The sequence below is a fragment of the Eumetopias jubatus genome, unplaced genomic scaffold, assembly GCF_037043125.1.
Source record: "Eumetopias jubatus isolate StellerSeaLion01/CBP00866 unplaced genomic scaffold, mEumJub1_p1.0 scaffold_1, whole genome shotgun sequence".
Lineage (NCBI taxonomy): Eukaryota > Metazoa > Chordata > Mammalia > Carnivora > Otariidae > Eumetopias > Eumetopias jubatus.
In genome coordinates, this window is record NW_028274807.1 from 165,473,685 (window position 1) to 165,490,878 (window position 17,194).

General features: G+C 40.5%; 1 protein-coding gene and 1 pseudogene across 3 annotated transcripts in view; both read right to left on the reverse strand.

Moving 5' to 3' along the window:
- The window catches only part of ATG7 (autophagy related 7), a 232,300-nt gene that overhangs the window by 50,630 nt on the left and 164,476 nt on the right, over nt 1-17,194 (reverse strand). The window lies entirely within an intron of this gene.
- Nucleotides 1,147-2,105, reverse strand: LOC114207620 (pancreatic progenitor cell differentiation and proliferation factor pseudogene; annotated as a pseudogene).

The window sequence follows — 17,194 nt, forward strand, 5'->3', positions numbered from 1 at the left end:
GCAAGACAATAAACAGAACCAAACCTAGGTAATCACAAATTGATAAAAAGCAAAGATAAAGAGAAAATCTTAAAAGTAGCCATGGTGAGGTAGGGGGCGGGGAAAGGACACATTATCCTCTAGGAAACAACAATAAGAATGAATGTTGATGGAGGTTAAAAACATGCTCCTAAACAACGAATGGCTCAACCAAGAAATCAAAGAGGACATCAAAATTACATAAGGAGACAAATGAAAATGAAAACACAATGGTCCAAAATCTTTGGGATGCAGCAAAAGTGGTTCTAAGAGGGATGCTTATAACAACGCAGGCCTACCTCAAGAAGCAAGAAAAATCTCAAACATTAACAACCTAACTCTACCCCTAAAAGAGCTAGAAAAAGAACAAACAAAACCCAAAACCAGTAGAAGGAAGGAAATAATAAAGATTAAAGTAGAAATAAATGAAATAGAATTAAAAAAAAACCCCAACAGAACAGATCAATGAAACCAGTAGCTGGTTCTTTGAAAAGATCAACAAAATTGATAAACCTTTAGCCAGACTTATTTAAAAAAAGAGAGAGGACTCAAACAAAATCAGAAATGAAAGAGGAGAAATAACAACCAATATCACAGAAATACAAAGGGTTATAAAAGAATATTATGAAAACCTATATGACAACAAATTGGACAAACTAGAAGAAATGGATAAATTCCTAGAAACATATAACCTCCTAATCAGGAAGAAACATATAACTCTCCCGAATCAAGAAGAAATAGAAAATTTGAACAGATCGATTACCAGGAATAAAATTGAATCAGTAACAAAAAAAAAAATTCCCAACAAAGTCCAGCACCAGAGAGCTTCATAGGTGAATTCTATCAAATCTTTTTTTTTTTTCTTTTTTACTGGCTTAGAGTTTATTTTCTACCTCGTATAAGGCACATGGTTACAGGGCATCAGGAAAGTTTGCATATGGCATGGATAGTAAGAGTGGAGCTTTCTCAACTTCCTTTTGGTGTTTTGCTGTTTTGATATAAAAGAACCCAAGTGCTTCTGTTTGCTGCAGCCTGCCTAGTCTACATGGAGGGGCGGGGTGGGGGAGGAATGGCTCTCATGAGCCTAGTGCCTCCTGAAGCATAGGAGGTTGTGGTGGCCACTCAGGATCAGGGCCTGGTGTTGGCTTTGCTAGGCTGGCCACCAGGCTGCTTCCTCATGGCTTCCAGAGCCAAGTCACAGGTGACAGTGTCACTGGAGGTCTGGGGAGATTCTGAGCATTCTGGGGACTCCAACACCGTAGGCATGAACGGGAGAGTGGACTGCCCCAAAAAGAAGCTTGCCCACCAGTGACCCAGGTGGGCTTTCGGGAGACTGGGGTGGTGGGGGATGGCTTCCCCAAGATACTCTGTACTTCTGCAAGAGCTGTTACTGGAAGTGGAACCCAGGCAGTGCCGGTAATAGTTGTGGGTGGCCACAAGTGAGCCACTGGAGGGGATGGCTGCCAAACTGTTGCTTGTGGGTTGGTGGTGACCCCTGGAGGGCCTCGGCCTGTGATCACAGGTGGCAGGGATGGGGACACTAGGCCATGGAGCATTTGCAGAGGAGAATGACGAAGGCCACTCGGTGACCAAGGCACAGGCAGGGTCTCTAACAACATTTAAAGAAGAATTAATACCTATTTTTCTCAAACTATTCCCAAAAAACAGAAGAGGAAGAGAAGTTTCCAAATTCATTCTCTGAGGCCAACATTATCCTAATACAAAAACCAGATGAAGATACTACAAACAAAAAGAACTACAGGCCAATATCTCTGACGAACATAAATGCAGACAAGTATTAGCAAACCGAACCCAACAATACACTAATAAAAATCATTCACCATGATCAGTGGGATTTATTCCATGGATGCAAGAGTGGTTCAATATTCACAAATCAATCAATGTGATAAATCACATAAATGAGAAAGGATAAAAACCATATGATCATTTCAATAGGTGCAAAAAAAAAAAAAAGCATCTGACAAAGTGCAACACCCATTCATGATAAAAACCCTCAACAAAGTAGGTTTAGAAGGAACAAACCTCACATAATACAGGCCATCTAGGAAAAACTCGAAGCTAATCATCCTTAATGGGAAAAAACTGAGAACATTCCCCCAAAGGTTAGGAACAACACAAGGATGTCCACTCTCATCCTTTTTACTTAACATAGTCCTGGAAGTCCTAACCACGGCAATCAGACAAGAGAAATAAATAAAAGGCATCCAAATTGGTAAGGAAAAGGTAAAACTTCCACTATTTGCAGATGACATGATAATATATATAGAAATCCCTCAAGACTCCACCAAAAAAACTACTATAACTGATAAATGAATTCAGTAAGGTCACAGAATACAAAATTAATATACAGAAATCAATTGCATTTCTGTACACTAACAATGAAGTAGCAGAAGGAGAAATTAAGAACATTTAAAACTACACCGAAAATAATAAAATACGTGGGAATAAACTTAACCAAGGAGGTGAAAGACCTGTACCCTGAAAACTATAAAATGCTGATGAAAGAAATTCCAGATGACACAAGCAAGTGGAAAGATACTCCACACACATGGACTGGAAGAACAAATACTGTTAAAATGTTCATACTACCCAAAGCAATCTACAGATTTAATGCAATCCCTATCAAAATATCAACAGCATTTTTCACAGAACTGGAGCAAATAATCCTAAAAGTTGTATGGAATCACGAAAGACCCCAAATAGCCAAACCAATCTTGAAAAAGGAAAAAAAGAACAAAACTGGAGGTACTAGAATCCCAGATTTCAAGAAATACTACAAAGCTGTGGTAATCAGAAGTATGTTACTGGCACAAAAACTGACACACAGATCAATGAAAAAGAATGGAGAGCCCAGAAATACACCCACATTTATATGGTCAATTAATCTTCGACAAAGGAGGCAAGAATATACAATGGGAAAAAGACAGCCTCTTCAACAAATGGTGTTGGGCAAACTAGACAGCTACATGCAAACGAATGAAACTGGACCACTTTCTTACGCTATACACAAAAATTAACTCAAAAATGGATTAAGGACCTAAATGTGAGACCTGAAACCATAAAAATCCTAGAAGAGAGCACAGGCAATAAGCTCTCCAACATGCGACATAGCAACATTTTTCTAGATATGTCTCCTGAGGCAAGGGAAATAAAAGCAATAAGAAACTATCAGGAATACATCAAAATGAAAAGCTTCTGCACATTGAAGGAAACAATCAACAAAACTAAAAGGCAACCTACCAAAAGGGAGAAGATATTTGCAAATGACACATTCCATAAAGGGTTAGTATCCAAAATATATAAAGAATTTATATAACCCAACACCAAAAAAAACCAAATAATCCAATTAAAAAGGGGCAGAAGACATCAATGGACATTTCTCCAAAGAAGATATCCAGATGGCCAACAGACACATGAAAAGACGTTCAACATCACTCATCATTAGGGAAATGCAAATCAAAACCACAATAAGATATCACCTCATACCTGTCAGAATGGCTAAAATCAAAAACACAAGAAACAACAAATGTTGGCAAGGATGTGGAGTAAAAGGAACCCTCTTGCACTGCTGGTGGGAATGTAAATTGGTAAAGCCACTGTGGAAAACAGTTAGGAAGTTCCTCAAAAAATTAAAAATAGAATTACCATATCATCCAGTAATTCCACTAATAGGTATTACCTAAAGAGTATAAAAACACTAATTTGAAGGGACAAATGTACCCCTATGTTTATAGCAGCATTATTTACAATAGCCAAATTATGGAAGCAGCCTAAGTGTTCACTGATAGATGCACGGATAAAGAAGATGTGGTATACACACACACACGCACGCACGTGTGCACGCGCGCGCACACACACAGGAATATTACTCAGCCTTAAAAAAGAATGAAATCTTGCCATTTGAGACAATGTGGATGGACCTAGACAGTATAAGGCTAAGTCAAGTAAGTCAGAGAAAGACAAATACCATATGATTTTACTCATATGTGAAATTTAAGAAACCAAAGAAAAAAAGAGACAAAAAACAGACTCTACAGAAAACTGATGGTCACCAGAGGGGCAGTGGGTGGGGGGGATGGATGAAATAGGTGAGGGGGATTAAGAGAACACTTATTATCATGATGAGCACTGAGTCATGTATAGTTGTATAGAACTGTCGAATCCCTCTATTATATGCCTGAAACTAATATAACACTGTATGTTAACTATACTGGAATTAAAAAAAAAGAATGTTGACTTAAGAAAAATTACACACACACACAAAAATTCACGAAGTAAAAGATTTTAAAAGGTCTGAAGAAAAAAAAAGTCAACTAAAAATTCTATACCCAAGGAGGATGCCCTTTAGAAAGAAGTGTGCAGTAAGGATGCTCTCAGAAAAATAAAACAAATGAGTGTTCATTTCTTGTAGAGAATTGCCCTATGAGTAATACCAAAGGGTATGATGAATCTAAGACAGGATGTTCTTCAGGCTCAAGGGCAAATGCTCTGATATGGATGTATACAATTTTAAGAAGGAATCAGTTGCTCCAAAATGTAAACATATGGATAAATACAGAGACTACTGACCATTAAAAACAATAGTGATAATAATGCCTTGTGGGGTTTATCACTTAGTAGAAATAAAATATATGGCAAGTGTAACAAAAATGTTGGCAAGGGGAATACAGAATACACTTTAAGTTTCCTGCTTGCTCGGGCAATGCTGAGGTAAACTGTAATAGATTAATTTGGAAATTTCTATAGTAACCACTAAAGAGCTCAAGCCCCACATTGGGGTAGAACTGACTTAAAAAAAAAAAAAAAGAATAGGGGCGTCTGGGTGGCTCAGATGGTTAAGCGTCTGCCTTTGGCTCAGGTCATGATCCCGGGGTCCTGGGATTGAGCCCCACGTCAGGCTCCTGGCTCAGCGGGGAGCCTGCTTCTTCCTCTCCCCCTGCTCATGCTCGCTCTCTCTCTCTCTTCCTGTATCTGTGTCTCAAATGAATAAATAAAATATTTAAAAAAAGAAATTAAAAAAATTAAAAAATGAAAGATGTTTAAAAAAATAAATAAAATAAAGTTAAAGAAAAGGGAATGAAGGAGGAAAAAACAGAGCAGATAAATACAAAACAAATGACAAGAGAATTAAACTTAACTAAATCAGTAATTATATGTAAGTGGCATAAACAATCTAATTAAAAGACAGAAACTATCAGATTGGAATTTAAAAAACAGAGATACAACTAAAAAAAACCCAAAATCCCAGATGCAACTAAAAAACCCCAGCAATTCGCTTTTCAACAGGTTGAAAATAAATGATTTATACCATGCAAATAACAAAAAGAAAGTTTTTGTTATGTCAATATGAGATAAATAAATATTAAAGTAACACGTATCATGAGAAATAGAGACATTTCACAATGATAAAAGGGTCAATGCAAAAGAAAGATAAATGTCCTAAACATTTATGCATCAAATAACTTAGCTTTAAAAGAAATAAAACAAAGCTGAGGATAAAAAGAAGGAACAGACAAATCTATAGTTATCACTAGAGATTTTAACACACTTCTCTCACTAACACTGTATCAGTAAGGATATAGAAGATTTGAACATGACTAATCAACTCAATTTAACAGACATACATAGAACAGTATATGCAACAACTGCAGAATAGAGATTCTTTTCAAGTACACATGGCACATTTACCAAAATAGATTATATTCTTAGTCATCAAGTAGATCTCAACAAATTTCAAAGGATTAAAATTATGTTTTCTGACCACTATGGAAATGAGCTAAAGTGCAGAAACAGAAAGATGAGAGAAATCTCCAAATGACTGGAAATCAAGCAACATAAGTCTAAGTAACCCATAGGTCCAAGAAGTCACAAGAGAAACTAGAATTAATCTCTAAAAGCTAACAGGGCCTGTCCAGGGCCAGGACAGTCAGGATTGAAAAAGAGACTGGAGGACGTTAGCTGTGGAAGGGATCCTGGGGCAGTAAACAAATCCTGTTTTACCCTGGAAGGGACTGCAGTCTTAGAAAGGTCAAGTGGCCTGCACAAGGTCTCACAGATAGTCAACAGGCAGGGCAGGGACACTAAATGCTGGCTCCCTGGTTCCAAATGCAGAAGACTTGCCCCCTTTCTTGACTTGAGCATGTGTAGAAATCAACACACAAGAGCTAAGGCATGTGGGATGACTCTAATTTTAATGGATACTCATTGCTTTCATATGCCTCAAACTCTTGTCCTTATTTAGATGTTTATGCAATTACTTCCACATTATACTCCATATTGGTGTCTCTTGTTTTCATAGCCCTAAGTATTGATACTTCTGCTATTTACCTCTGGTCCGACCTCAGTTTGACAAAATGAGTATAAATAGATATAGAGGAGTATTTATAAATAGATAAAGAGTAAGTAACAAAAGCTGCCCTCTGTCCACCAATCTGCATTTTGGTCATTCCTGACCGAGTAGCTGCCTTCAAATTTATCCTTTCCTTCCTTTTTTCTATTGCTACTGCCTCCTCCTGTCTCCTGCTCAGGCCGCCAGCTGTCCCTTTCCAATTCATGTCTTTCCTGGCTGCCAAAGGCATTTTTCTAACAGTCCCTACTGTGTCTCTTCTCTGCTTAACATGATTCTATGTGTTCCTCAATTCATCAGGATGAAGTCCATTCCAAAATGCTCCCCAGCCCAGCCTCAACCCACCTACCTTCCCACCTTTCAAGCTTCACCTCTCTGCACCATCCCCACATGCACCCTACCCATCTGTTACCTGCAAAAGGCAACATTTGTGCCTTTGAACCTGCTGTTCTCATTGTTCATCTTCTCTGTTAGCACTTTTAGATAAAGCTGAAATGGACTCTCTTCCATGAAATCTTCCCTGTCCCCAAACTGGAATCATTTCCCTCTTTGATACTCTCTACCCTTCCCCTGTACATATCGATTGGCCTTTATCATATTTCTGGTGTTGTAATTATAAATGCATAGGCCTGAAGCCTCTAGCACCAGAACACAATCTTACTGAAGGCAGGGCTATAACCCCTATACCTAGCTTGATACTGGAATAAGTGATTGCTTCCGTATCTGGGGTTACAGAGGATGACCCTTTTCTAACACAGAAGAAATACAAACATCAGCTGACCTGCCATAAAGACAGGTGCCTAGAAGGGATGAGATGGGTAGAAGTCAAATGGTATCACCAGCAGGCCAGGACTGCACCACAGTGGTGTCTGATGTTCACAGTGGGTACTCTGCTGAAAGGTCATTTCCTCTCACAGGGTCTGCCCACTTTCTAGAGGGCCATGACCAGAGTCTAGTGAGATGTGTCCAAGGGCACGTAGCCTGCTGAAGTACAGCAGGGTAGTAAATCAGTGGATGGCCTCAGTCATTAGGAGCTTCCCTAAGAGGAGCTTTTCTTCCCCGCAAAGACATTTCAACCTCAGTAGGTCTGAGGTAAAGACCTGAGTTTACTTTAAAGGGAAAATAAAAATTCCCAGGTGTCTTAATGCACCACTCTCCAAATTAAAAACCCTGAGGTAAACCAAAGTGCTGTCTCTCAGATAAACACCCACTTCTATGAATCATGAATTTCTGAAACAGAACCATTTGTTCAGTCTGTGGATCAGTGAGGGATATGGCAATAGTGAGGATAGGCGGGTACTGTGTGCACAAGGAATAAGTGCAAGGATGTTTGTTGGGGCATTATTTGTATCAAAAGCTTGGAAACAAATGTTTTGCAACAGAAGAATGGATAGGTTTTTAAATATTTCATCAATAAAACACTCTAGGGGCACCTGGTGGGCTCAGTCGTTAAGCGTCTGCCTTCGGCTCAGGTCATGATCCCAGGGTCCTGGGATTGAGCCCCACATCGGGCTCCCTGCTCCGCGGGAAGCCTGCTTCTCTCTCTCACTCTGCCCCTGCTTGTGTTCCCTCTCTCGCTGTGTCTCTGTCAAATAAATAAATAAAATCTTTCAAAACAAACAAACAAAAAAACCCAAAAAAACCCACTCTGCTCTGGTGAACATGGCTGAACTGGGGCTGCACCTAGCAGCCTGGATGAATCTCAAAAATATACTTTTGAGTGGAAAAAAATAGTTGTGTAAGGATATGTACAGCGTGACCCTGTCAAAATAAAGTTTAATAGAAAATAAGGCAATCCCTTATCTAGGGAGACCTCACACACGCAGTCAGGGTATAAAGGCACACAGGGCAATGATAAGGAGCATATTCAGGGTGGGGCTTATCCCTGGGGGATAAGGGGAGAGGGAAGGCCTGTGATCAGGGAAGGGGGGGTGGGGCTTCAACCAAGTACCCCAGTCACTTTTTTTCTTTTAATTTTTAAAAATTTTTTATGTTTTTAAAAAGATTTTATGTATTCACTTTAGAGACAGATGGAGAGAGTGTGAGAGAATGAGAGAGAGCATGAGCAGGGAGAGGAACAGAGGGACAGAGACAAGCAGACTCTGTGCTGAGCACAGAGCTCCACACGGGGCTAGATCCCAGGATCCTGCAATCATGACCTGAGCCGAAAGCAAGAGTTGGACACTTAGCTGACTGAGCTACCCAGGTGCCCCATCCCGGTCACTCTTTGGCAGAGTGTGGTATGTATGCTTTCATTACATTCACTAAGTCTTTTTGCATGCCTGAAGTATTTCATAATAAAGTTAATAGTGAAAAAAGTTCTCAAGTATTATATGTAAAATCTCCAGTGTTAGGTATTTTAATGCTCTGAGGGCAAAGGATAAAATCCACCACGAGTTTATCAGTGTCTTTTAAGTAAGAGGTGAACTGGGTTCCCTGCCGGGCCTTGCATGGGCAAAATACTGTTTTTGGTGAACCTTACCTCCCTACTCCTCCGCATCTCCCTCCCTGACTCCTCAGCTTTAAGCTGCACTACACCCTTTTCTTCTGAGAGCAAGCAAGCAGATCAGCTGCAACACTGCCTGCCCAGTGTAATGAGTATGACGCCTGCCACAGAGTCCTGAGTCCCCGTGGACCTCTCAGGTGGCTGCGGTGGTCATGGAAAGAATCCTGCACAGATGGCTCAGGGGATGTATGGTAACTACCTGTGCCACTCGTCCAAGTCCGTGGACCTTTCCTGGCCTAGGTGGCTTCATTTGTAAAGTGGATGGTTTGGATCTCTCCGGTACATCCCTTCCAGCTCTGAAATCTTTGGCACCATAAGCTGCATCCAAAAGACTCTCAGATCTGGTTCTCACCAAGGAGGAAACCTCACGATCAGTTGCCTCTTGCCCTGAACTCTGACACTGGGGAGTCTCACTGGTGTCAGGGTGAGCAAGTTATTTATTAAGAGTGTTCCACAGAAATGCACTCCCACTTGCCTGAGTCACAGTGAAAACAGGAAGCCCACACCTTTTTCTTCTGAGGACCATCCCATGTGCCTACCACCTTCCACCAGCTGTAAAAACGTCTTCATGAAACCTCCACAGAGCCAAAGCCAAAGGGCGCTGTGTGCGGGAGGGGGTGGGATGTCGGGGCAGGAGGCATGCAGGCTGCTTGCCCACAGGAAACCCGCAGCAAAGTCTAGACAGTCCAAGGAGGAATCCATCCAAGAAGTCTGCCCTGAGATAAGGCACTTCCTAAGTAGTCTCTGCCCCTCAGGCATAAATTACTTCATTTATCCAATGATGGTACAATAGTAAAACTGAGCACAGGACATGGAGCTTAAAATAAAATTTTAAAAAATTATAATAGCCTCGCCCCCCGTTAAAATAGAAAATGGAAGCACATATACAAGGTTCACAAGCTGAGTCTCCTTCCAGTCCTATCCCCAGCCAACCAGTTCTCTTCCCCAGTAGCAACCACTGTTCTCAATTTCTGGTACACCCCTTAGAGTTCAGGCATATACAAGCATATAAACATATAAACACATACACACACATATATATACACACGCGATTCTTTAAAAAACATACTACACGTGTTCTATATTCTGGTTTTGGTAATTTTTTCTTTTGAAAAGTTTAAAATGTAGAGAAAACTTGATTCGATACCCCCATCTTATTCCCATAAATAGTTGTTATTTTCCCACATTTTTTTCTTAATCTATGTTGATTTTTTTCCCTGAACCCTAAAGTGTATACTGCAGATATCATGACACTTATCTTCTGAATACATTAGCATGTGTCCTGTAAGGATAAGGGTACCCTCCTACACACCCATAACATCATCATCATACCTATGAAAATTAATATTAATTCAAACTATCATCTAAATATGGAGTCCATATTCAAATCTCCCCAACTGTCTCAAAGGTGAACTTGCTTTTCACATTTACTACTCTATCTAGGAGAGTTTTCTGTACTATTCAAATAGAAACTCTTCAATCTTTGTGACAAATAATAGTGGCTAACATCTATTAAGTGCTTACTGTGTGTAAGGCACTCTTCTAAGATTTTTCTTCTGCCATCCCTGGGTTTTCTTTCTGTTTTTTATAATGTCATAAGTTTGATGCATAATTTCTTTTATTTTCATTCATTTCTGTTATTCATTTAAGAACTTAGGTTGGTGAATTTTCCTAAGTACTGTATTAGCTGTGTCAAAAAAAATTATGTGTAGAATTTTCACATTATTTTCTAGATAGTCTACAATTTTCATTTTGATATCCTCGCTGACCCAAGTGGGAGTTTTAAAAATTCCCAGTGCTGTTTTGTGTTTTAATTTTTTAAATTTGTATTTCTTAGTTGTATTATAGAGTGATCATGTTTTCTTGTGCTGTTTCTACTTTTCTGGTATGTACTGTGGTTTTCTCAGTGTCCTACTATGTGGTTAATTTTTGTGGCAATTGAAAAGAAAAAGGTTTATCAACAACCCTACCTTATTAGCTAAGGGAGCAGCAGTTTTATGTCTCTATATCCATAACAAATTCAGCATGTTAGAATTCAAATATTTTTATATTTTTGGCCTGGGAATTTGAGACATTTCATCCTTACCACTCTGTCATGTAATTGTGCTTAATGTTGGTCTTACATGGCATATCGTTTCTACTGAATTAAAGAACCTTAGCAATGGAAAAGTATTTAAAGGGCATTTAAGCCAACCTCCATTTAGTACAGGAATTTCCCTTACAGCACCCCCAAGAGATGTTCAAATGGATTTAACTTGAGTTATTGCCATGCCGGGAAACTCAGTACACTGCTTAAGTTGTGGTGCTTATGGCCTCTATCAGATGGTCAAGGATTAAAGTCCTCAGCAAGTATTAATTGGTACCCACTCTGAGGACTACATTGCTCAGTGCACTTTTGGGAACACACAAGAGAAGGCTGATATTACACTAGAGCTGTGGTTCCCAAAGTGTGTGCCTCAGGGCACTGCAGTGAATTTGCATCATAGGATGGGATATTTTAAATTTTTCAGGAAAACAAGATACACAATATCTGTCAGGCACTGCAGAAACTACCAAATCAAGGTAGTTTATAGCTTCAACATATTAGTTTGTGCTATATTCCTTTTGATGATCTCATATTTTTGCAAAACTGGGGTTTTGGCAGTTGTATCATAAAAAGTATCATGTGAAAATCAACACAGAACAGGAAAGGAATGTGGCAGTGTCCCATCTGATTCCAAGCTTTGGGAAGCTGTGCAGTACCCAACAGGAACATAAATCCTATTAGTAAATAACTATGGTTATTTCAGAATTAAACAATGATATTTTCTTTCAATTTATGTGAAGTATTTTTTTAAAGAGTTACTCATTGTTAGGTCAGGACTATTTATTGAGTCCTCACTGCTTCATAAATGAAACTTCTGTGTATTTCTTTTGGCCTCGTGGGCTCTGAGAGCACCATCTGCAAACTTCTCTGGGAGCTCAAGGCTGAGTTTCAGAGACCAGCACTCATGACAGCAATGCAATCAGGATGTCAAACGTTATGGTTAGACACTCTCATCGAATCAGCATACGTTTCAGGAGATCAGAGTGGAGGGAGTATTAGTCAGACTAGAGCACAAAGCACATAGGACAGAGTCAAACAAGTGGCACTGGCCGGGGTCCCTGTGGGTATGCCTGAACCACAGACAGGAGAAGGAGAATCTTCACAAGAGCAAAGAGGATTGGGAATGAATATGGCCTGTTCTGGAGGCAGTGAAGACACTGGTCTGGTGGGGGCGGCGGGGGAGGGGGGGCCTTGGAGAAGCAGCTAAGGAGTTTAGAGTTTTGATTGGGTGTTTGGTCCCAGCAGTGATAACGTTAAAAACCAGTGTTTTAGAAGATTAATCCAAGTGGGGTAGTAGATGGGACTGGACGGTGAGAAGATAGGAAATTACATCACCTGAAATAGCAATGCGCCTATATAGAACAAGCCTGATAGAATACACAGTAGGTGTCAGTCCCCTCTCTCAGTAGCCACACCACATGGAGTCCACACAGCAAAGTTCTCAAAGCTATAATCCTAAGAACAGGAATCACAGTCCTTGAGTGCACGCTTGGAAAATTGCTGTTTTAGGATTCTTTCTAACTGGGACACACTGGAATTGAGTTTACAGAAAATCTGCTTGGAGATAATAGCCTTGTTTCTACGAAAGTATACAAAAGAGGGGCTAAACATAGAATAGGAGAAAAGAATACTGGATCGAGAGCCAGGATACTTGGAATTCAGTCTCATTTTTGACCAGAAACTCACCAGAGAGTAGTCCTAGGCCTCCTCTTCTTCACTCTTAAAATGAGGGCTCTATGATGTGAGACATGAAGAAATTCTAAATTGCCAAAGAGGGCTCATTTCTATCTGAGGAATCAGGTCCAATCTTTTTGTATACTGATAAGTAGAGCCAAAATTGCAGTTTTAATATTTCATTCCAATTTGCATGAAGCCTTATAACAACAAAGGGCTCTATACTATTAAAATATCATAATCTGGGCTTCTGTAAACTATTATTACTATAATAGCAGTGAATGTATACAAGAGACGGGAATATTGGCAGAGACTTCTAGGGAACAAAAATCAGCGTCATGTACCAAAGCTGCCCCATGATGACAACTCACAGACAACATTTAAAATAAAAATTAAGCAAATGATCTGCTTTGTGTCTCGAGGGAATAAACAAGCTCTGTACAACCTGCATGAAGACAGAGTAGGAGCATCCAAGTATGACAGGGAGAAGACGATGGAAAATCGGAGCAGAATGACTGCTTAGAACTTGACGCAGTTACAAACACAAGAAATACCCAATAAAGGCCACATCAGAAGGGACATTAGGAAAGTCCTATGGATTTGTGTTTATTTTATTTTAATTCAAGCAATGACAGCTTTATTTTTCCTTTCCAACTTCAGAAGGAATGATAATGCATCCCATGCAATCAGCCCATAAAGCACTCCTGATTCTTTACTCAAATTGGGTAGAAGATCAAATGAGACAGTATCGGAGACCCCCTAGGGTGATGGGATTATTAAATGTCAGGACTTGGGGATGAGTCACAGAAGATGTCTCTGGCTTTTTAAATGGCCCCCGGATACTGCAGTCTCTTTGATAGCCCAAAAACATCTTTTTAGAGGCACTGGTCTAGTGGGGGCACATGGCCTCAGTAGCCCCAAAGAAGACCAGGATAAACATGGCCATAGTAGGCTTCTAAATGCAGCTCTGGGTTGCAGCTTTTGCTAGAATAGGGAGGCTGAGGTTGTTTTACAGTGGAGGAGGTGGGGGAGTGGTAAGGGAGGGGGAAGAAAAAACATTCTCTCATCCTTGGGAAACTTGCAGAATTACTTCTCTCGATGAGTTTGTTCAAGCAAAATCTCCACCTCCCACCCTTGCTTACAGGTCATCGAACCCATTCACAGATTAGGAAGTGACCCACAAGTACCGGAGTGAGGAGAGGGGCGTGGTGGTGGAAACACTTGGAGAGAATGCCGTATCCTGTTTAACTTGGCCTTGCCAACGTTTCTTTAGTTAAAGAGCAAAAACGTCCTACTTCCAATGGCCTTTCCCTTCATAAAACGGGCTGTTCTCCGTATTTACGAAACCACTCTCCCTGCTTCGTTTCACCTCTCCTGCATTAATCTCATCTGCACCACTGTGTAGAAAATGCCTGGAAATAAAAATGTGATACACTTGCAAAAGGTAACACAATACACTGTAAGTCCTTACAGTGCAAATGAACTGAGTCAATGTCCCCTGAATATGCTCTTCATTTCGCTGTTGGCCACTCAGACAAGAGGAAATAAAGGGTGAATGTGGGAAATAAAACTAGATAAAGTATGCTGGTGGCCAGAACTACAGAAGGGCTCTCTAAAGCCACATTTATGAAAAAAGGCAAAACACAAACTTGGTGAGAATGACGGCCACTGGGAATACCACCTTGAAGTTTTGGAAAGTTTAGAGAGTTAGCATTAGTACAAATGCAAAACCTTCGATGAGGCTGCAGGTGGAGCCTCGTTGCCCATGTCCTAGCAAGGTGCCTTTTCTTCATGGCCTTTAGGAAACTGCCTATGATTTTCTGTAGCAGAAATAACTTGAGTGGTTTGGTCTGGGCACCCCCACTGCCTGTCAACCAATAGAACAGGGAGCTGCCAATAGCACCAAGGTTGTGGGGTTGGGGTCTCTGTAACCCTGTGTCCTTGTAGGAGACCATGTGAGAGCAAGGGTGCCCAAATCGCCATCTGCTATGGTTTCCCACTCTGTTGCCCCATCCTATCTACCCAAACTTCTCTCTCATCATCTTCCAATCCCACCCCATGCCTGCCTACCTTCACCTTGGGCTCCTCAATTCTGTCACACTTCAAGATCCATGACAGTCCTTGCCTCCTTCCCCAGATGTTCTAGCCCACAGCCATTTTACTAGAACTCACCTGAGCCTGTGCTGTGTGCCTGTGAGCAACCATAGATTATCAGGGTTGGATGAGGCCTTACAGGGCATCTGTTCCAAAGCTCTACAAGGTGCATGAATCCCTTCCACAACCCCTCTGACAAGTGGCCACTGGGGCCCTACGACTGGTATGCGGTCCATCCTCCATAAATGTGAGTCCTCCACACCCAAACACAGGCATGAGGCCGCCTATTCCTTCCACTCAGCAGCTTCAAGTGTGAGTAATGGAATCAGAGACCCTTCTTCGTAACCTCTCCCTAATACTAACCCAGCCTTCCTAGGCACCAAGCCTTATGTGCCTCACACATAGGACAGCTTTCAGGTATCTGAGGATGGGACATGGGCATCCATTCTCTTCTTCCAAATAGCTACTCATTCTTTTAAGAATGTTTCAGGGAACGTGATTTCTGATCCTGGTTCTCAAAGTCTCTCAGCATCTTTAAGGGGTGGTCATCTGAAGTGAGGTCAGTATTGTATCTAGGCGTGGGTCCTGGCCATTCAATTTTGAGAAATGAAGAGTTCATAGTGCAGAAGCTATTTTCATGCCCCTTCATACCACTGCTTCACCCACACTGTGCTGGCAAGCACCCATGATCTCTCCTCACAGGTGTTATTTATTCTACACTCACAGAAACTTTTTTTTTTTTTTAATAATCTAAGGACTTACACTTGTGCCTGCCAAATTTCAACTTTCTAGGTTCAGCCTTGTTCTGTCATTATCTCTTTAGATCCTAATTTTAGTGCTCTTCCAAGTTTAGCATCACCCATGAATTAGCGAGGTGTGCCACTTTTGTCCTAATCTAAGTCATGGATAAAAACGCTGAAAAAGACAGTTTTGAGGACTTACTGTTTTGACATATTGTCTTCCCTTTGTGCTGCAAACTGCTTTATGCAATACTGCGCACAAAATAAATGCTTACATATATTGTTGAATTATTCTAAATTCTCCCCCATATATGTTATAATTATATTTTCATGGTAATGATGGAATCTATCTTAATTCTTGCTGGGTTCATCTTCTCTCTCTAAGTCTCCCTCTTGCTTTTGCCCTCAGAACTCTGGGAACACAATGTAGCTTACAAAGACCAATAAATACACATTATGCCAATAACATGTTCCTTAAATCCTTTTGTGGAGTCTATCCTGATTGGCTGTAAAGTCGGAGTGTAGAAAACCCATTGCATTAAAGCAGATAACATCTGTGAATCCTCTGATTTCCTGTTTGGCTCCAAAGTCAATATAATAATAGCTTCTTGTAGATATTTTTACTGTAGGATAAACAGACTAAGCTCCACTTTTAAATACAAGGATTTGAGTATGGCAGTGCATGCCAAAATGGGGGCTTCTGTGTACCTCCTGTAAAATCATCTTCTTGTAATATTTTTCAGTAGAAACAGTTCAAGATGGTCAACATTAACAAGGGGAGTGCAACGGTGATACTTCTCTTCAAATGCATTCCTCATCCCCAAGAAAACTGAAAACATAATCAGGGGAAAGATAATCCTACTTTGACAGAAAAAGGAAAGCAAGAATCTGAGCGTGTTGGAAGCTCAGTGGATATCTGATGATTCTAAGAACCACACTCTTGTTCAGCTTAGAAAACACTATACCTTGAGGTTTGGGAACCAGGAAAACAGAACTAAGGTCCCAGGGCATCTGTTTCTGTTCCTTTTCAGACTCTGGGATTGAGCATGACTGACCAGAAAGGATGGGGTTCTCACCTCCCTGACCATGACCTGGTTGGGGGGGTGGGGCTGGTGGGGGCAGAGGGCATATTAGGATGTGTTTAGGTGGGGAGGGCAGGAAAAGCATTTCTAAAATAACCACTACTTTGTTTCTTTTTGGTCACAACAGGCAATAATAAATTTTGAATTCTTAAATGATATTAAGTAGAAAACTGGGATTTAGGGGTGAGCATAGATGCAAGAAAGTCAAGAACCCAATCCAATCTAAGGTGATAAGAGGCTGAAGCAGTAGTTACCTTTGGGGGTACTGAATGGAAATGGGTCTGAGGCTCTGGAGAACTAGAAATGTTCTGAATCTCAGTCTGGGTAATATTTACACAGGTGTGCAGATCATAAAAATTCACTGAGATGTATACTTAAGATTTGTACATAATTAAGATTTAATTGTATATAAATTATACAATTCTCAATAAAAAGGTTAAAAAATAATAAAAAGGTTAAGAACCACTGCTTAGTAGCCTGGCACTAGCCCGGCTATCCCCTTTAACTTACGGTGCTGGTATGGAAGAGGTGCCCAGCTCTTTATCACTCAGATGTTTACAAGATACAAAAGGATGTCATTAACTTGGGGAAGCTGATAAATTATACCACCCATTGAAGTACTCTAAT